Consider the following 7,336-nt stretch of genomic DNA (forward strand, 5'->3'; position numbering starts at 1 on the left):
TCACATTCATCAAGAATTATGGAGCAGCCTCAAGCCAAAAGAAAGGTTTCCGCCGTGTGGGACCATTTTGATCTCATATTGGAAAGTAAGGTATTTGTTTTAATTACCTTGTTGTTTCATCCTGTTCCTCTCAGAGTTCCCACTTGATCTATCTGAATTCAAATTCATTTCAAAGTGACTCTGAGTTTACTATTCATATTATTTTCTGCAGGTTAAATGTCGCATTTGTTCGACAGAACTTTCCTACTTAAATAAATCCACCTCCTCAATGCTGAGGCATTATAGGGCCAGGCATGAGAATGAAGTCCCAGATACAACCAGGACAAACTCAGGTCTACAGCCATTCTACAACTTACTCAGTTGCTTTATTGATAATTCCTATTTATTTATTCTTTACTTAATTTTTAACCATCAAGCTTCCAGGAAGCAGATGCTGGATGAGGCTCTGCTGAATTTCATTGTGAAGGACTGCCAGCCCCTCAGCACTGTGGAGAGTGAAGGGTTCAGGGAACTGGTTCAGGTCCTTCAGCCCTCATATGTTTTGCCAACCAGAAAGGTTTGTGTGGAAATTATCTAAAGTAGTAGTTGATATATCCAATTTATTCAATCTTTATTTTAAATATATTGATTTGCTTTTGGTTTGACTTGGTGTCAGTTTCAGACCATCAAACAAATGGTGGCCAAAAAGTATGAGGAGGAACGGGAACGAGTGAAAATGGAAGTACAGCAAGCTGTGGTAGTGAGTATAACAGCTGACGTGGACATTTGTGAACATGGAGGCTTATTTGGCTCTTACCTGTCACTACATGAATGAGAATTTGCAGTTGTGTACATCTGTGTTGGGAGTGCAATACTTTCCACAAAGTCACACTGCTGACAATTTGGCCCAAGTCAAAAGGGGCATGATGGAGGACTGGGCCATAACCAATAAAGTAAAGTGTATTGTGACCGACGCAGCACCAAACATGATTGCATTCACTAGACAGCTCCAAATTCGGCACTCGATTTGCATTGCACATAGTCTCAATTTATTAGTTAGAAAATCATGTGATCAGATCCCCACACTTACATCCATCAGACACAAAGCTAGGCACATTGTCACATACTTCAGATCAAGCACTACAGCCAAGGAGAAGCTTGCTAAAGTGCAGCAACAGATGGGACGACCAACCCTGAAACTTATCAATGGAGGTGCCAACACGCTGGAACAGCACATATGAAATGCTGTCAAGGCTACATGATGAGAGGGAACCAGTGTGGGTATCTCTGGCCTCTCTAAAAACAGATTTGACTCCACTTACAGCTGATGAGTATACCATCATAGGAGAAACACTTCTTGTGCTTGCTCCTTTCCATCAAGCTACAGTGGAGTTGTCTGAAGAGAGGCGAGTGTCAGGGTCAAAGGTCAGCCCGATGATGAAAATGCTCTATCTTGCACTAGAGCGTAATGCCTCACCCTTGCACACACAGGCAGCCATACACCTACATGATCACCTGAAGTGTCGAATCACAGACACTGCTTCCAATCTGGAGTCATTAAGTGTGTTGACCCTAGCACCACTTCTAGACCCCAGATTTAAATCACTCAGGTTCCGCAGTTCCTCCAATTGTAATGAGGCCATCAGTAGACTGCAGTCAGAATGTACGTCTGTAATCGGACGCACAAAGGAGCCCCAGCCAGGACCGTCTTCACAACAGCTGTCTGCACCCACTTCAGGCATGTTATTCAGCATTATTTGTTTGTTGTTTGGAGATCATGTACTAAAATGACAATTTGTTGTTTTTTTTAGATAACCTTTGGCAAGATCTCGACAGCGAAGTGGGCAGGCAGACCAAAAGTGCCACAGCTGATACCATCCAGGAGGTGCAGAGATACCTGGCAGAGGGCAATATTGCCAGGTCCCAGGATCTTATGAGATACTGGGACAACCAAAAGGCAATCTATCCAAACCTCTTCCGACTTGCCTTACAATTTCTCTGCACTCCAGCCTCATCTGTGCCATGTGAGCGGGTGTTTTCTATAGCTGGAGAAGCTGTATCAAAAAAGCGTAACGGACTCAATTTCAAAACGTTGGAAAAACTTATTTTTTTGAATAAAAATTTGTAAAAAAAAAATCCCAGTCCACAAGCATCCTCATTCACAACACGTTCATTTAGATTTTCACGTTATGATACATGTTCACATTATTTGACTGTATCTAAAAATATCAAGGAAATTTTAAATTTAAATGAAGATATGAAATAATACAATATAAAATACAATGACTTAAATTATATTATTGTATATACTAGGTCATCAAATCAGTGTCAGTTGAGTCTGTCAACTAGGTTGCCTGTATGGATTTTTAAGGTCCAGCAGGTGTCAGTATTCAGTGACACAGTATCGACACAGTATCAATACAGTTTGGCAATGTGTCGCAACGCTTCATGACGCCTCATCTACCCATCACTAGGTTTCACTGACACAGACATCTGCTCACAATACACTCTAGATTGTACCAGCAATTATTTTCACGCTACTTGGACCTGCCAATCAGTTCATTCCCTCTAGATATCAGTGACAGAGAAACTCTCCACCAACTTGGGCTACAGAATACCTCCTTCTCCATCACTTTGCTTACTCAGTAATATCATATAAATACCTACCTACCAATTACATACAAAAACCCACTCCTCATTTCTCTAGCTATTGCCAAGAAAACAATCTTTCAAAACTAGAAAAAAAAAAACACTAGACATAAACCACTGGACCAACCTTCTGACAGAATACATCACATTAGAAAAAATGGCATCCACTCACAAGAATAGTTTATCAGTTTTTCACATAGAACCCATTTCTAACACATTTCAACTTTAACAAAACACCTGGGGCTGAGGCCACGCACATTCCCATCAACCTCTAAAAATGTAACAAGCTGACTTTATTAGTAGTACTGTTAGCATCATTATTATTGGTAATTTTTTTTATTTATTTTCCCTCCTTTTCCTGCGTTTCATAGACTGAATACGTTGGAAATACCCACACTTCACATGCTACAATCTTGTAAAACACTCTATATCCTTTTGTAATGACATGTGTCTGTTTGTCTTGTCTCCCATGTTAGGTACTGTTTTGTTGAGGTGTTACTTTGTTTATAAAAAAAAAAAAAAAAAAAAAAAAGTGCAGCAGGGAAATTGCCTTTAAACCGTGTGGGTTCTTAAATGAGTAGTCAAGTTTGAGCACCGCCTGAATCTTTTTCCACAGGTGTTGCAAATATACGGCTTCTCATTTGTGTGCATTTTTATGTGGAATTCCAGGTCAGCTTTTTGTATGAAACTCTTCCCACATGTTTTACAAGAACATGGTTTCTCATCTGTGTGGATTTTCACGAGTCAATGAGGTATCACAACAAGTGACACTCCTGACATATGTTTTGCAAACATGCGGCTTCTCACCTGTGTGGATTCTCATGTGGACCCACAAGCTTTTGCTGTGTGCAAAACTTTTCCCACGAGTGTTGCAAGGAAATGGCCTTTCACTGGTGTGGATTCTTAAATGAGCTCTGACAGAATCCTTTCCCACAGGAGTTGCGAACATGTGGCTTCTCATCTGTGTGAATTTTCATGTGGGTCTGCAAGTTACCTCTTTGTGTCAAACTCTTCCCACAGGCATTACAAACATATGGCTTCTCACCTGTGTGGATTCCACTACTACGACCAAAACTCTTCCCACATGTTTCACAAGAATACAGCTTCTCACCTGTGATACTCTCAAATGTCGGTTTAATAGCGACTTAAATTCTTTCCCACAAGTGTCACATTTGAGGGACTTGTTACCTGTGGTAGGATCAGACTCAGTCTGTAACATGGGAGAGTTGTCCACATTGCTACTGTGACTGGTTGATCCTGAGTCTACATGCTGGTTTCCTCTCTGATCCTGGCTCTCAGCTACAGGAGAGCTGTGAGAGAGGAGCTGCTGGTCACTGTCTGGTTCTGGTTCACTGTGGTCACTGTCCTCATAAGTAGGAGTCAACATAAAGGGATCGGTCTCCTGCTTCAGTCCAAGCTGCTCTCCCTCCTGACTGCTACAGATGTCCTCCTGTTCCTCTTTAATCTCTGGAGGCTCTGGGTCCTCTTGGTCCAGACTGGAGTTCCTCTCCTGGTCACAGAGCTGCTGGTCAGCCAGAGCCGCCTCCTCCTTACAGACATGTTGCTGAGGCAGCTCTGGAGGGACAAAGGTCAATGATGTGATGAGAGAAAAAAATCAAAGTGCTGTAAAGCCTGTAGTATGTGTCATCATTTTCACACTGATGCATGAATTTAAAAATGTGATAACAGCAACTTCCCTTTTATACTTGAGTCAAAACTTACAAATTAGCAAATGCGGCATTTTCATATCAACCAAAATTAGTACAGTAAAAAAAAAAAAATTTAAATTTCAATATAGTTCAATTTTATTTGTATATCAACAATCATCTTAGGACATTATATATAGTAAAGTCTAGACCTTATATTATTATAATGAAAACCCAACAAATCCCCCTTTAGCAGCAGCAGGACACATTGGGCAGGAAAAACTCCTTTTAACAGAGGAAACCTCCAACAGACCCCGGCTCTGGGTGGGTGGCCTTCTGCCTCGACTGGTTGGGGTGAGTGGATATAGGAGAGAGAAAAGTAATAAAAGCATCAAGAGACAACAACAACAAAACAAAAAAAAAGCAAAAAACGAAAACAAGCACTGGACATGTCGATGTGGCTGGTGACTGTTCATCAAAAATGTTCAGTTTCAGAGGAACACGACTTAGGACATGTAATAGTGGTATACAGAAATAAGTCGACCCTGCTTCCCGCCCAATGTCGGCTGGTAGGCAGCACGGATGGTTAGCACCGTTACCTCATAGCAAGAAGGTTCAGAGTTTGGGACCTTTCTGTGAGGAGTTTGCATGTTCTCCCCATACTTGCGTGGGTTCTCTCCAGCTAGGAGTAAAAATTATTGATTGTCCATCCCTTGTATTTATTCACACCCTGTCCTAGTTACATACGCACATATTACCATCCTAGCACATCCTCAGTTTCCTCGAGCACACCTTCTCCCACATACTACACTACATATGTTCATAGACCCGACCTACTGACCAATCAATCTTTACAAACGTTTTCACATCATTCACACAAAGCCTAGTTATACCCATCACATAATTCAGACATTGTCCTGCTGCATACTATTTCGCCACCAGACGGCACTAAACCGAACCTTTGAATGAATGAACCAATACTCAATACAAATGATGAAGTGATTTGATACAGGTGTCATGGTGTCAACTGGACATCACTACTAAGTAGTATAAAAAATGAGAAAGAGAAATAAGGTGGAGAGGGGAGGAGAGGAGTAGCGATGGCCAATGAGGCTTTGTTGAAGCTTTGACACAGTATTCACACAAATGGTTCATTACTCGAGGCTGCTTAAAATCAACAAAGTTTACTGAAAGTCTGACCACAGATTAAGTCTTACAGCGCTGGATTCAGAGAGACAGAGCTCCCACAGGAAAACTAACTTCTGAATCCTGAATTAAGGTTTTACAACACATTTATCTTCTTAGGCTGCTCCGCCCTGGCCAGGGGTGCAACCTTCAATAGTTTGTGATCCTATTGGTCATTTGGTGTGAGCCGAAGCTCGCACTTCCATGTTGAAATATGGTAAATCTAGGTATGTGTGTGTCTCAGCTGGCAGCTTGGTCTTGATCAATGGACCCCCGAACAAAGGGTGGCCTGAGTTGCAGGCCCCCTGTATGTGTGATGCTAATAAGTATGCTAAACTGGCCAGGTGGTCATCTCAGGTTGTGAGCCCCCTGGCGCTGCAGGGGACCCCTAAGACAAAGCAGAATCTTGGAATATGCTAAGTGGGTCTAGGTGTGAGTGTAAAACAGGCCAACAGGCCTTTGCTAAAATGTAAACAGGCTGTCTGGTCACAAGGAGATACAGACATCCTGTCTCTACACAGAAGTTACAGCATTCAAAGTAAGCAGATTCTACTTCATTACAGTTGTAAGATATATAAGCAAGGGAAATAAATGTATTAAAAGTAACCAAAGCTCAGTAGTTCTAGACAATCATCAACACAGCCGCAATATTTATAAACAGGGAAAATAAAGTTTTGAAAAGTAACTAAAGGGAACCAAAGTTTTGAGGAGTAACCAAAGCTGATAAAGTAACTAGAGTCTATAGGACTCAAATCTTACAATAGACACCACTACATGGGCAGAAATTAACACCATCCTGTTGAATAAAACAACTGGTATGGTTAAACATAGTGAGTAGTAACAGGACAGCGCAGGCCCAGCTGTTCCCTAGCAGTTACTAAGAGGGTTGTCAGCCTCGTCGGTCCTTATCCATGTTGACTTATATGTAATCTTGGTTCAACTGTTAGCTTTAGTAAAATCATCCGTTTTACAGACCTGTCCTGTGTAGCTTTACTTGGGGTTTCCAGACGATATCCAGCAGTCTGCACTGACGATCGATCTCTTCCTCGTAGTCGAGGAGAGTTTTTTCAAAGGCTCCAACTATTTCTTCAGCAGCTGCAGTTAGTCGCTCGTTGATAAACCGTCTCAGATACTGAACTGAAGACATTGTCAATTTGTTAAAACCGAAATGTGACATCGCCACTGTTTTCAACAGATTCCACACACTCCACTCCACTCCACCACGCTAATGCTACTAGCAAGTGCTAATTTTGGGCGTTTTTCAACACCATGTACGCCAAGTTCGAACTTTAAGTACAAACTCTAGAGATGGTAGGACACAGAATTCTCTATATGTACCTGGAACGCCAGCGTCCTTGGTGTCAGACTAACGTTACTGTGCTCTGAATGAGATGTAGCTGCCTGCTAATTATAGCTAGGTGGTCCGTTAGCAAGTGCTGGCAGCTACAAAAACCTAGGAGCAAATTTCCAAATCGACATTGCTTGATAAACTGACCATATACTCGCAATCTACGTGGTTACTTTCTCCCCTGAAACATATTAGTTATCGTTAGTGATGTGACGTTACGTATCGAGGCTTCGAAGCGTGTGCCGAGTAGGGGAGGGGGCGTGTCCGCGATGCGCGTATCGAGGCTTGCTTCGTTTAGGGGAGGAGCTGAAAATGATGACGTCCGAAGCCTCGCTGCCCGGCTGTACCACGTGACTGATTCAGGAAGTGGTTCGGATTTTGCCGCGCTTTTCAACAGCGATATAAACCCCTCAGGCTCCATTCAAAATGTGGGTGTTTGATGGAGAGTTGCGGTCAGTGATAGTTTGGAGACAGTTTGGAGAGAGGTAGAGATAGTTTTTGAGAGAGGTAGAGATAGTTTTTGAGAGAG

General features: G+C 42.1%; 1 long non-coding RNA gene and 1 pseudogene across 1 annotated transcript; both read right to left on the reverse strand.

Moving 5' to 3' along the window:
• The window catches only part of LOC109957459 (zinc finger protein OZF-like), a 14,984-nt pseudogene extending 11,137 nt beyond the window's left edge, over nucleotides 1–3,847 (reverse strand).
• A 319-nt stretch (nucleotides 3,848–4,166) lies between these two features.
• LOC109957308 (uncharacterized) lies at nucleotides 4,167–7,330 on the reverse strand. The gene is made up of 3 exons (XR_002274532.1): nucleotides 6,798–7,330; nucleotides 6,435–6,596; nucleotides 4,167–4,203 (listed from the first exon to the last, which is right to left on the reverse strand). It is a non-coding gene; the product is annotated as an uncharacterized LOC109957308 (long non-coding RNA).
• Between the last annotated feature and the right edge of the window lie 6 nt (nucleotides 7,331–7,336).

The sequence above is a fragment of the Monopterus albus genome, unplaced genomic scaffold, assembly GCF_001952655.1.
Source record: "Monopterus albus unplaced genomic scaffold, M_albus_1.0 scaffold26.1, whole genome shotgun sequence".
NCBI lineage: Eukaryota > Metazoa > Chordata > Actinopteri > Synbranchiformes > Synbranchidae > Monopterus > Monopterus albus.